This window comes from Phyllobates terribilis, unplaced genomic scaffold (assembly GCF_046119375.1).
Source record: "Phyllobates terribilis strain yellow unplaced genomic scaffold, ASM4611937v1 Scaffold_17__1_contigs__length_24005725, whole genome shotgun sequence".
Classification (NCBI taxonomy): Eukaryota; Metazoa; Chordata; class Amphibia; order Anura; family Dendrobatidae; genus Phyllobates; species Phyllobates terribilis.
In genome coordinates this window covers 11,907,864-11,920,951 of record NW_027362777.1, presented here as the reverse complement: position 1 = coordinate 11,920,951, position 13,088 = coordinate 11,907,864, and the positions used below count along the sequence as shown (strand labels likewise).

General features: G+C 50.0%; 1 protein-coding gene across 1 annotated transcript in view; it reads right to left on the bottom strand.

Annotated features, from left to right (window-relative positions):
- The window catches only part of LOC141176088 (uncharacterized), a 38,315-nt gene extending 37,687 nt beyond the window's left edge, over positions 1 to 628 (bottom strand). The window contains exon 1 of the mRNA XM_073660078.1: positions 599 to 628. The gene's annotated coding sequence lies outside the window, so the exon portion shown is untranslated. The remainder of the gene's footprint in view (positions 1 to 598) is intronic.
- Positions 629 to 13,088: the final 12,460 nt, after the last annotated feature.

Sequence of the window (13,088 nt, the reverse complement as noted above, 5' to 3'; positions counted from 1 at the left end):
GGCGTGCATGTGACTGGGCGCATCGCAGTGATGTCGTTCACCCCCGTTGCTTGGACACTGAAGTCAGCTACAGTCTTCAGAAGACGACGATGCCCTGCAGGGGAGCGGGGGAGAGGCGAGTAGGATGCGGAGATTGTTCAGGTTGGGAATAGATGGGGACGGTGGTGAGGAGTCAGATGTGTCTGTGCTGTAATCTCCGCAGACGAGTCCTGGCTGGAGAAGTCACAATGTCTTTCTGAGAAAGATGGAAAAGTGAACGACTCCATCAGAAAGAACATCAGCTGTGATTATCTGTAACTGTGCTGTATAGTCTATATGTCCTGCAGGACCGGTATCTACCACTAGATGTCACTGTATGGCGGGAATAGTGAGGGACTTTGTGGAGATTTTTCTTTCAGTTACAGCGCGGTCATCTCCAGTAATAGGCTGCACCAGCATAGTATGATCATGGGTTACCAGTAAGGGACCACTCAGATACTGCGCCCCCCGGAGCTGAACACCTAGCTACACCTGTGCAAGTGTTCACACCACACAGAGACCCCAAAAGAGTCTCCGTGCTGAAGGGGTTAATGCGCCCAGTAATGGGGTCTCCACATACCTCCACCTGCAGAGCCGCCACCACATATACGGCTGCTCTGTGCGCACAGGAGCTGTGATGAGGTCACAGGAGGGGAGGAGTCAGGGGTCACATGATCAGGGGCCTCAGTGGATGCAGGACTCTGCTGTGCTGGTTGTCATGGTGCTGGATGAGCTGAAGTTTATGTGTGGGGTCAGGAGGGGTTTACAGTGTGGATGTAGCAGAGCCGTGTGTGTACGAGGTGTACGGAGCCGAGCCGTGTGTGTACGAGGTGTACGGAGCAGAGCCGCGTGTGTACGAGGTGTACGGAGCGGAGCCGCGTGTGTACGAGGTGTACGGAGCGGAGCCGCGTGTGTACGAGGTGTACGGAGCAGAGCCGCGTGTGTACGAGGTGTACGGAGCAGAGCCGCGTGTGTACGAGGTGTACGGAGCAGAGCCGCGTGTGTACGAGGTGTACGGAGCGGAGCCGCGTGTGTACGAGGTGTACGGAGCAGAGCCGCGTGTGTACGAGGTGTACGGAGCAGAGCCGCGTGTGTACGAGGTGTACGGAGCAGAGCCGCGTGTGTACGAGGTGTACGGAGCGGAGCCGCGTGTGTACGAGGTGTACGGAGCGGAGCCGCGTGTGTACGAGGTGTACGGAGCGGAGCCGCGTGTGTACGAGGTGTACGGAGCAGAGCCGCGTGTGTACGAGGTGTACGGAGCAGAGCCGCGTGTGTACGAGGTGTACGGAGCGGAGCCGCGTGTGTACGAGGTGTACGGAGCGGAGCCGCGTGTGTACGAGGTGTACGGAGCGGAGCCGCGTGTGTACGAGGTGTACGGAGCGGAGCCGCGTGTGTACGAGGTGTACGGAGCGGAGCCGCGTGTGTACGAGGTGTACGGAGCGGAGCCGCGTGTGTACGAGGTGTACGGAGCGGAGCCGCGTGTGTACGAGGTGTACGGAGCGGAGCCGCGTGTGTACGAGGTGTACGGAGCGGAGCCGCGCGTGTACGAGGCGTACGGAGCGGAGCCGCGCGTGTACGAGGCGTACGGAGCGGGGCCGCGCGTGTACGAGGCGTACGGAGCGGAGCCGCGCGTGTACGAGGCGTACGGAGCGGAGCCGCGCGTGTACGAGGCGTACGGAGCGGAGCCGCGCGTGTACGAGGCGTACGGAGCGGAGCCGCGCGTGTACGAGGCGTACGGAGCGGAGCCGCGCGTGTACGAGGCGTACGGAGCGGAGCCGCGTGTGTACGAGGCGTACGGAGCGGAGCCGCGTGTGTACGAGGCGTACGGAGCGGAGCCGCGTGTGTACGAGGCGTACGGAGCGGAGCCGCGTGTGTACGAGGCGTACGGAGCAGAGCCGCGTGTGTACGAGGCGTACGGAGCAGAGCCGCGTGTGTACGAGGTGTACGGAGCAGAGCCGCGTGTGTACGAGGTGTACGGAGCAGAGCCGCGTGTGTACGAGGTGTACGGAACAGAGCCGCGTGTGTACGAGGTGTACGGAGCAGAGCCGCGTGTACGAGGTGTACGGAGCAGAGCCACGTGTGTAAGAGGTGTACGGAGCAGAGCCGCGTGTGTACGAGGTGTACGGAGCAGAGCCGCGTGTGTACGAGGTGTACGGAGCAGAGCCGCGTGTGTACGGAGCAGAGCCGTGTGTGTACGAGGCGTACGGAGCAGAGCCGCGTGTGTACGAGGCGTACGGAGCGGAGCCGCGTGTGTACGAGGCGTACGGAGCAGAGCCGCGTGTGTACGAGGCGTACGGAGCAGAGCCGCGTGTGTACGAGGCGTACGGAGCAGAGCCGCGTGTGTACGAGGCGTACGGAGCAGAGCCGCGTGTGTACGAGGCGTACGGAGCAGAGCCGCGTGTGTACGAGGCGTACGGAGCAGAGCCGCGTGTGTACGAGGCGTACGGAGCAGAGCCGCGTGTGTACGAGGCGTACGGAGCAGAGCCGCGTGTGTACGAGGCGTACGGAGCAGAGCCGCGTGTGTACGAGGCGTACGGAGCAGAGCCGCGTGTGTACGAGGCGTGCGGAGCGGAGACGTGTGTACGAGGCGTACGGAGCGGAGCCGTGTGTGTACGAGGCGTACGGAGCAGAGCCGCGTGTGTACGAGGCGTACGGAGCAGAGCCGCGTGTGTACGAGGCGTACGGAGCAGAGCCGCGTGTGCACGAGGCGTACGGAGCAGAGCCGCGTGTGCACGAGGTGTACGGAGCAGAGCCGCGTGTGTACGAGGTGTACGGAGCAGAGCCGCGTGTGTACGAGGTGTACGGAGCGGAGCCGCGTGTGCACGAGGTGTACGGAGCGGAGCCGCGTGTGTACGAGGTGTACGAAGCGGAGCCGCGTGTGCACGAGGTGTACGGAGCGGAGCCGCGTGTGTACGAGGTGTACGGAGCGGAGCCGCGGGTGTACGAGGCGTACGGAGCGGAGCCGCGTGTGTACGAGGCGTACGGAGCGGAGCAGCGCGTGTACGAGGCGTGCGGAGCCGCGCGTGTACGAGGCGTACGGAGCGGAGCCGCGCGTGTACGAGGCGTACGGAGCGGAGCCGCGCGTGTACGAGGCGTACGGAGCGGAGCCGCGCGTGTACGAGGCGTACGGAGCGGAGCCGCGCGTGTACGAGGCGTACGGAGCGGAGCCGCGTGTACGAGGCGTACGGAGCGGAGCCGCGTGTACGAGGCGTGCGGAGCGGAGCCGCGTGTGTACGAGGCGTGCGGAGCGGAGCCGCGTGTGTACGAGGCGTGCGGAGCCTGGTGTGTACGAGGCGTGCGGAGCGGAGCAGCGCGTGTACGAGGTGTGCGGAGCGGAGCCGGGCGTGTACGAGGCGTGCGGAGCAGCGCGTGTATGAGGTGTACGGAGCGGAGCCGTGTGTGTACGAAGCGGAGCCGGGCGTGTACGAGGCCTGCGGAGCGGAGCCGGGAGTGTACGAGGCGTGCGGAGCGGAGCTGCGTGTGTACGAGGTGTATGGAGCGGAGCCGGGCGTGTACGAGGTGTGCGGAGCGGAGCCGTGTGTGTGCGAGGTGTGCGGAGCGGAGCCGTGCGTGTGCGAGGTGTACGGAGCGGAGCCGCGCGTGTGCGAGGTGTACGGAGCGGAGCCGCGCGTGTACGAGGTGTACGGAGCGGAGCCGCGTGTGTACGAGGTGTACGGAGCGGTGCCGCGCGTGTACGAGGCGTACGGAGCGGAGCCGTGTGTGTTCGAGGTGTGCGGAGCGGATGCTGCCCCTCTCCAGGAGCGATCACAGCAGCTCGGCATGAGACATTCTTGTACTACACAGACTGTCCTGACAGAACACAGCTCGTCAGGACATGGTCCCGACCTCCAGCGACAGCCGGACAGTCCCATTGGATCGGGGACGGTTGGGGGGTTTCTGTATATAAGTTGTGTGTGATAATTGTAGAATTATTAATGTCTTAGCATAAAAGGATGGACCTGAGTGTTTGTGCCGGGGTCCACATGCATGGAGGGGTTGAGGCGGTGCTGGCTGTATTATGCAGACGGCATCTGCCTGTAACAGTAGTAACCAGAAACTACTAGAAACTCTGCACCAAAATGAAGCAAATCCTTATTCTGGGAGCTTCGCCTTGTACGTAACACCCCCGGATCCGGTACAAGCCGGGCAGATGTTCTCATTCATGTCATTTTCTGCTTAAGGTTCTGCGGTTTTCTGGCCAACTATAAAAAAGAAAAAGCGTAAAACAATATTTGTTTCTGCTGCATTGACATAAGTACAATCTTTCATTACATATAAATCTATTACACGTCGGGTCAATGCTGTAACGAAAACAAAAATAATAACCTTACTTTGATTTTTTCCCCCATTTTTCAATACTTTATGTGCTAAATTGAATGTTCTCATTCCAAAGAACAACTAGTCCCACAAAACACAAGCCCTCCGTCTGTTAATGAAAAAACAAAGTTATATTTTTTGGGAAAAAGGGAGGAAAAAAACAAAAAATTGCTCTTGTCAGAATAATGTAATTGCTATATATATATATTTTTTTAAAATTGAATAATTTTACCCCAAAATTGTGATCTGTTATAATATTATCATTCTTCATGCGAGATTAATCATTAGTCTGTAGATAAATCCAAACATCTGAAGATGTAGAACAATATATCTGTGATTCTCCTCTGCCAGGATAAGCGCCTCCTTTCTGTCCTTTCTGTGATGGAGAAAACGCTTGAAAGATTCAGAAAGTCCGATGAGTTTTTGGAGCTTATTGTAAAGGGCCTTAATGACGACCTGGGAAAGAAACCACCAGAAACAAAGGATCCAACCAGGTAAGTTCTAATGATCCCATCTGATAAAATGATCAGCTTTATTTCCATGGGATCGTTCTGTAGCAGAGATGGGACCTGCAGCATTTTGATCCTGAACTTCACTATGTATAGATGTAGCAAAGCTTAATGTGACAATTCACACACCGCAGTGATAAATTGTCTCGGAAGGTTAGCTCTCATAACAGAATTAACATCACTTATAGTGGAACTAAACTTACAATTTATTTTCAGAATTGTGAAAATTATGGCACTTTGCAAAGCACTTCATTAGTTTCTTTGGCGTCATATCCGTAAAATGATCATATTAAAGTGGTCTCCAGACCCTGCTTTTCCCGAGTGCAGGAGCGTTGCTGGGGTCCTAAGAGATCAGGGACCCCAGCCCCAAAGTACATGTTTCCCCATATAACCTCCCTGCCACTTAAAAGAGGATTTATACATATATAATTACAGTATACCACTGTTACTAATCTAAAATACACTATACAAAGACCAATATTCCCAAAATTACTACTATACAAGGCCAAAATGATCCTGCTACACAATGTCCTCTACCATCACCACCACACAGTGAGTCCATATATGAAAGAAAACCCCGCAGGGTAAAAGACCATCAAAGGAGTCCAGGGAGTATAAAATCTATCATATTTATTCAGCAATAGAAGAATAGGATGATGGGGGAAGGGACACAACACATATGTGATTGTTAGACATGTAAGCGAAAAAAAGCAAGGCACGCAAGGAAGGGGCCATTCCAGGTATAATGGCTGTCTATAGTATCATCATGAGTATACTAAAATATCCCAAAATAGACACCGCATATATTCCACTGGGGGCAACAGTCATCATATGCAGGTGCATCTCACTAAATTACAATATCATCAAAAAGTTAATTTATTTCAGTTCTTCAATACAAAAAGTGAAACTCATATATTATATAGAGTCATTACAGACAGAGTGATCTATTTCTAGTGTTTATTTCTGTTAATGTAGAGGATTATGGCTTACAGCCAATGAAAACACTAAAGTTATTATCTCAGTAAATTAGAATAATGAACAAAAAACACCTGCAACGGCTTCCTAAGTGTTTAAAAATGTCACATAGTCTGTTTCAGTAGGCTCCACAATCATGGGGAAGACTGCTGACTTGACAAATGCCAAGAAGGCAGTCATTGACACCATCCACAAGGTCCCAGAGTTCCAATTTTCCTTTGGAAATCAAGGTCCCAGAGTCTGGAGGAAGAGTGGAGAGGCCACAATCCAAGCTGCTGGAGGTCTAGTGTGAAGTTTCCACAATTAGTGATGGCTTGGAGAGCCATGTCATCTGCTGGTGGAGGTCCACTGTGTTTTATCAACACCTAAGTCAGCGCAGCCGTCTACCAGGAAATTTTACAGCACTTCATGCTTCCCTCTGCCGAGAAGCTTTTTGGAGATGGAAATTTCATTCTCCAGCAGGACTTGGCACCTGTCCACACTGCCAAAAGTACCAATACCTGGTTTACACACAACAGTATCACTGTGCTTAATTGGTCAGCAAACTCAAATGACCTTAACCCCATAGAGAATCTATTATAGAGAATCTATGGGGTATTGTCAAGAGGAAGATAAGAGACACCAAACCCAACAAAGCAGACGAGCTGAAGGCTGCTATCAAAGCCACCTGGGCTTCCATAACACCTCAGCAGTGCCACAGGCTGATCGCCTCCATGCCACGCCGCATTGATGCAGTAATTGATGCAAAAGGAGCCCTGACCAAGTATTGAGTGCATTTACTAAACATACATTTCAGTAGGCCAACATTTCGGATTTTAAAAACATTTTTCAGGCTGATGTTATAAAGTATTCTAATTTACTGAGATAATGACTTTTGTGATTTCATTGGCTGTAAGCCATAATCAGTGACGTACCGCCAATGGTGGCAGGCCACACCACTGCTATGGGGCCCGTGAGCCTCGGGAGAGCGAGGAGGATAGGTGAGTATTGGGGGGGGGGGTGGCAGGCTGCGGCGGCGGAGGAGCGGGTACACCCAGTAGCGGCTGCTGTAGCTACCACGTGTGCCCGCTGCTAAAGGGACATGAATATTCCCTCTTCTCCACTTCCATGGGCGTGGAGAAGAGGGAATATTCATTCTCTTTAGTAGCGGGCACGGAGGAGCGCTGAGCCGTGGCTCCTGCTTACAGTGCCCGCTACTAAAGAGAATGCATATTCACGCTTGTCAACGCTCATAGTCCCGGTGTGGAGAGAAGTGAATATGCCGGCAGCAGCAGCAGCTCACCTCGACAACTGAGAGCGCGCGCTGCTCAGATACCAACATGAGCTGCTGGCAGACAGAACACAGCAGCTCTGGAGCAGAGGTGAGGAAGGAAGGCGAGTATAAGTGTTTATTTTTTGTGTGTGCAGTGATGGAGCCACACATACCAGGATTGGGGGGTGAGGAGGCCATACATACCAGGATTGGGGGATGAGGGGGCCATGCATACCAGGATTGGGGGATGAGGGGGCCACACATACCAGGATTGGGGGGATGAGAAGGCCACACATACCATTCCTGACCCCATTTCTGGCGATTGGATATTTCCCTGGATCTCGTGTATCCTGCTGCATATCGCTGTATATAACATAGGCTTACGTCATGTGAACAATGGCCAAATAGCTGATGGCTGAGAACTCGTCCTGTATGATAAAATCTGCGATGGAGGTCCCTAATACGGCTTCCAATGAAGATGTGAAATCATCCAAATGTGTATAAGAACTAGCGAGTGATAAAGGAGACAATGGCTGGTAGGTAATAAGTCATTACCTGTCTGCCAATATCTTCTTCTGGAAGACTTCAAGATATCATGTATTACATATTACATATTATTCTGAAAGAGCACCATGTAATACCACATGTGTCCTGGAGAGGCCACTACGTCCAGCAAAACACAGCTGATTGCTGAGGGGGTTCACTGCCAGACCCCCGACTATCAACTGATCGCCTGCAAGTCCTCATTTGGGGACAGGAGTTGTTCACACTTGGCATATTTTGTGATTCATGAGGGGAGGACAGTAGCCGGATATAGACTTTTTCTATAAAGTCAGATTAAAGGGGTTTTCAGGAATGTTTTTATGTAATATATAGGAGGTTCCCAGTGGTAGAGAAAACACACAGAGCTTTACTTTCTCCTGCTGCTCCAGCTCCGGATCTTCAGCGCTTCCTGTGCTCTATTGTGACTGGCTGCAGGGGTGATGGCTCAACTTCAGCACACATCATTGCTGCAGCCAATCACTGAGCTTAGAAGCTCTGTCAGCATGGCCCACTGAGCCAAGTGATTGGCTGCAGAGCTGCAGTCATGATGTCACCCTTGAAGCCAGTGACTAAAGATCAGCGGCAGCGGTGAAGTGCTGGAGCTGGAGCAGGAGGTAGTAAAGCTTCATCTGTTCTACTTAAGTGACGATTTATAGGATTTATATTTAAGTGATGAAAAAAAAATTCTGAAATTTGTAAAAAAAAATAATAAAAATAATTTGCTTGTGTCGCCACTTTCCGAGATCCGAAAGCCGCGGCGTTTTCATTTTTCGGGAATGGGGCTGCGTGAGGGCTAGTTTTTTGCACCACAAAGTGATGGTTATATTGATATCATTTTGGGGTATATACAATGTTTTGATTGTCTGTTATTTTATATTTTTTTCTTGTTGCAACGACTGAAAATCTGTAATTCTGGCATTTTATGTAATTTTCTAGTTACGCCGTTTACTAAATGGATTAATTTATTTTATATTTTGATGGATCTGACTTTTACAAACGCAGCGATACCAAATATGTGTATTTTTTAAATGTTTTATATTTCTTAATTTTTAATGGGGGGAAAACTGGGATGATTTGAACTTTTATACTTTTTTCATTTTTTTTCTTACTTTTCACTGTATTTGTTCGTCTCTTTAGGGGGCTTGAACCTGCAATCATCTGATTGCTTGTGCTATATACAGCATTGCTATATATAGCAGAAATCACGGTCTGCTATGAACATTAGCAACAGGCTGGCTGTCACAGGAATACAGTGATGACAGACAGTGTGCAGTGATGGGGCCACACATACCAGGATTGGGGGGGTGAGGAGGCCCCACATACCAGGATTGGGGGATGAGGAGGCCACACATACCAAGATTGGGGGATGAGGAGGCCACAGATACCAAGATTGGTGGATGAGGAGGCCATACATACCAGGATTGGGGGGATGAGGGGGCCACACATACCAGGGGATTGGGGAATGAGAAGGCCACACATACCAGGATTGGGGGATGAGGAGGCCACACATACCAGGATTGGGGGATGAGGAGGCCATACATACCAGGATTGGGGGATGAGGAGGCCACACATACCAAGATTGGGGGATGAGGAGGCCACAGATACCAAGATTTGTGGATGAGGAGGCCATACATACCAGGATTGGGGGATGAGGGGGCCATGCATACCAGGATTGGGGGATGAGGGGTGCCATATGTACCAGGACTGGGGGATGAGGGGTGCCATACATACCAGGATGGTGAAATTTTCCAGTAGCTGCTGCATTTCCTACCCTAGGCTTATACTCAACTCAATACGTTTTCCCAGTTTTTTTGTGGTAAAATTAGGGGCCTCGGCTTATACTCGGGTCGTCTTATTTAAAACATACGGTATTTTAAAATCAGTGAGTACGTGGTGCCCATAATACTGCAGGACTGTGTGGTGCATTATACTATATGGGGGCTGCATTTTACCCTTTGGGGTGTGAAATATACTGTATGGAGGACTATGGGGAGTGCATTATATTCTATCGAGGACCATGGGAAGTTCATTATACTATATGGAGGATTGTGGGGGGTGCATTATACTATATGGAGGATTTTGGAGGGTGCATTATACTATATGGAGGATTATGGGTGGCATATTATACTATATGGAAGTCTATGTGGGGCCATTATGATATTTTGAGGGCTATGTGGGGGGCCGTTATACTGTATGAAAGCAATTATACGATGTGAAGGTTTGTGTGGGGTCCATCATACTGTTTGGAGGGCTGTGTGGGGCCATTATACTGTTTGGAGGGCTAGTGTGGGCCATTATACTGTATGTAGGCCCATTATACTGTATGGGGGGCTGTGTGGGAGTCACAGTTGGGGGAATCATACTGTATTAGGGTCACCATACTTTGCCTTGGGAGTTGAAGTGGGGTACAATAAGGTCATTATACTGTTCATGTAGAGGATAATGTGGAGGAATGCACCATGGGGGTATCATACTGTGTTTGGGGGCACTTTTATTGGCATCATACTTCATGGGAGCAATGAAAGAGGGATCTAGGACTTCAGTAGGAGGAAAATTAGAAAAGCGAAATAAAGGCTGGAAAGTTGTGAGATCGGCTCTTCTGTGACACAGACAAATATTTCTTTATTTTTTTGGTGCGGGGGTCCAATTAGAGCTTCTGCTATGGGGCCGCATGATTTCTATGTGCGCCCCTGGCCATAATCATCAACATTAACAGAAATAAACACGTGAAATAGATCACTTTGATTGTAATGACTTTATATAATATATGAGTTTCATTTTCAGCATTGAAGAACTAAAATAAATAAACTTTTTAATGATATTCTAATTTAGTGAGATGCACCTGTATATATAAGGGGTGTGAGTGTCATCATACTATAAGGGGCTATGGGAGTCATCATGCTATATATAAGGGGCAGTGGGGCCATCATATTATATAAAATGGGGAGTGGGTGCCAGAATACAGTTTATAAGGGGCTGTGGGGACATCATACAGTATAAAGGGAGCTGTAGGGGCCATAATATAGTGTACAAGTGGGTGTGGGGGCCATCATACAGTATATATTGGGCTGCGGGGGCCATCATACAGTACTGTATATATGGGGCTGTGAGGGCCATTATACAGGATATAGGTTATTGTAGGGACCATCATGCCAGTTATAAGGAGTTGTAGAGACCTTCATACAGTGCATAGGGAGCTGTGGGGACCATCAGACAATGCATAGGGAGCTGTGTAGACCATCATACAGTGCATAGGGAGCTGTGTAGACCATCATACAGTGCATAGGGAGCTGTGGGGACCATTATGCAGTGCATAGGGAGCTGTGGGGACCATTATGCAGTGCATAGGGAGATGTGGGGACCATCATACAGGGCATAGGGAGCTGTGGGGACCATCATACAGAGCATAGGGAGCTGTAGGGACCATTATGCAATGCATAGGGAACTATGGGGACCATCATACAGTGCATGGGGGAACTGTGGGGACCATCATACAGTGTCTAGGGATCTGTGGGGACCATCGTGCAGTATCTAAGGAGCTGTGGGGACCATCATACAGTGTGTAGGGAGCTGTGGGGACCATCCTACAGTGTATAGGGAGCTGTGGGGACCATCATACAGAGTGTAGGGAGCTGTGGGGACCATGATATCAGTGCATATGGAGCTGTGGGTACCATCATACAGTGCATAGGGAGCTGTGGGGACCATCATACAGTGCATAGGGAGCTGTGGGGACCATCATACAGAGCGTAGGGAGCTGTGGGGACCATGATACAGTGCATATGGAACTGTGGGTACCATCATACAGGGCATAGGAAGCTGTGGGGACCATGATACCAGTGCATACGGAGCTGTGGGGACCATCATACAGGGTATAGGGAGCTATGGGGATCATTATACAGTGCGTAGGGAGCTGTGGGGACCATCATACAGTGTGTAGGGATCTGTGGGGACCATCATACAGTGCATAGGGAGCTGTGGGGACCATCATACAGTGTGTAGTGAGCTGTGGGACTATCATACAATATACAGGGTGCTATGGGGGCACTCAGGACATTATTTCTTTTAAATGGGTGCATCATCAGAAATTTATTCTTTTCCCACCCCGAAATCATCGTCCATAGACTTGAAGAAGAACTTTGTAGTTGGGTGTAGTTTGATTGTGTCTTTAAGGGGGCATTATTACTTAAAGGGGATACTCAACGGTATTTGTTGCTTGGAGGGAACACTTCAGATATTGAAACTTTCATAAGAGCATATCTGGCATTATTACTTGCTAGGTAGCACAGTGGGGTCTTTACTACTTTCTATGGGGCGCTATTATTTTTATAGGTCCCCTCTATCTGGCACACAGTCTTTGTAGCATTAATTGGTGGAGGGTAATCATAGTAATGACATAATTTTTGAAGTATTGAGGTTCCTATTCCACGTCGGAAGAGCAGGCAGCATGGGGAGGTTGTGCAGGGTGGGAATAGATGGGGACGGTGCTGGAAATGTGAGAAGTCAGATGGTCTTTGTACAGTGTGTTTTTTATGTAGAGGCAATGGTCATATAATACTATGTACTCACTGTGTAGTGTTGATGGTAGAGGGCATTGTGTAGCGGGATTATTATTGCCTTGTATAGAAGTAATTTTGGGAATATTGGTCTTTCAGTTGTGTATTTTAGGTTAGCAACAATGGTGTACTGTAATTATATATGTATAGGTCCTCTTTTAAGTGGCGGGGAGGTTGTATGGGGAAACACCTACTTTGGGGCTTTGGCCCCTGATCTTTTAGGACCCTAGCAACGTCCCGGCATACAAGGGATATCGGGGGGCACAAAGTGTTCTGGAGGTTTCCTTTACAGTATGAAGCATTTTCCACACAGTCTCCTTCCTCTGTAATATACTCCAGGACTGGTGAGGCGCACTGTCGCTCCCTATTTCACCATAACTCGGCCTCAGGACTGCAGTGCTGATCAGCAGGTCTGCTTACTTGTTCTTCGGTTTCGCGCACTATGTCTTCCACTACTGGCGCCCTTGAACCCTTGCACTGATGACTCCCACTAGTACATCATATTCAGTGCTGCTTTGGGGTCCGTAACTCGGCCTCCAATCCAAGGACCCTTCTCTGTAAGGCCACTCTGTCTCATCCGTCCAAAAAAGTCGGGCGCACTTCATGGCCGCCTCATATAGAATGAATGGAGCAGCATTTTAGCATGCGGACCACCGTTCCAATCTAAAGGGGATGAGGGTTCCTGTAGATTGGAGCTTGTTTTCATTGGACAACCCCTTTAATCTTTCACACCCTGTTTCTGCATTTCAGTCTATTTTTTGGTAAATATTCGATGACCTGGTGTAATTTGTGATGTGTTGTTCACCTGAGGTTGTATTGACCTCATTTTATAACTTCTAAGGACCAGACTTTTTTTAAATTTATCCTGAATAGAACACAATAGAATTGTATGGAAAACATTATTGTGTTCTTCACAAT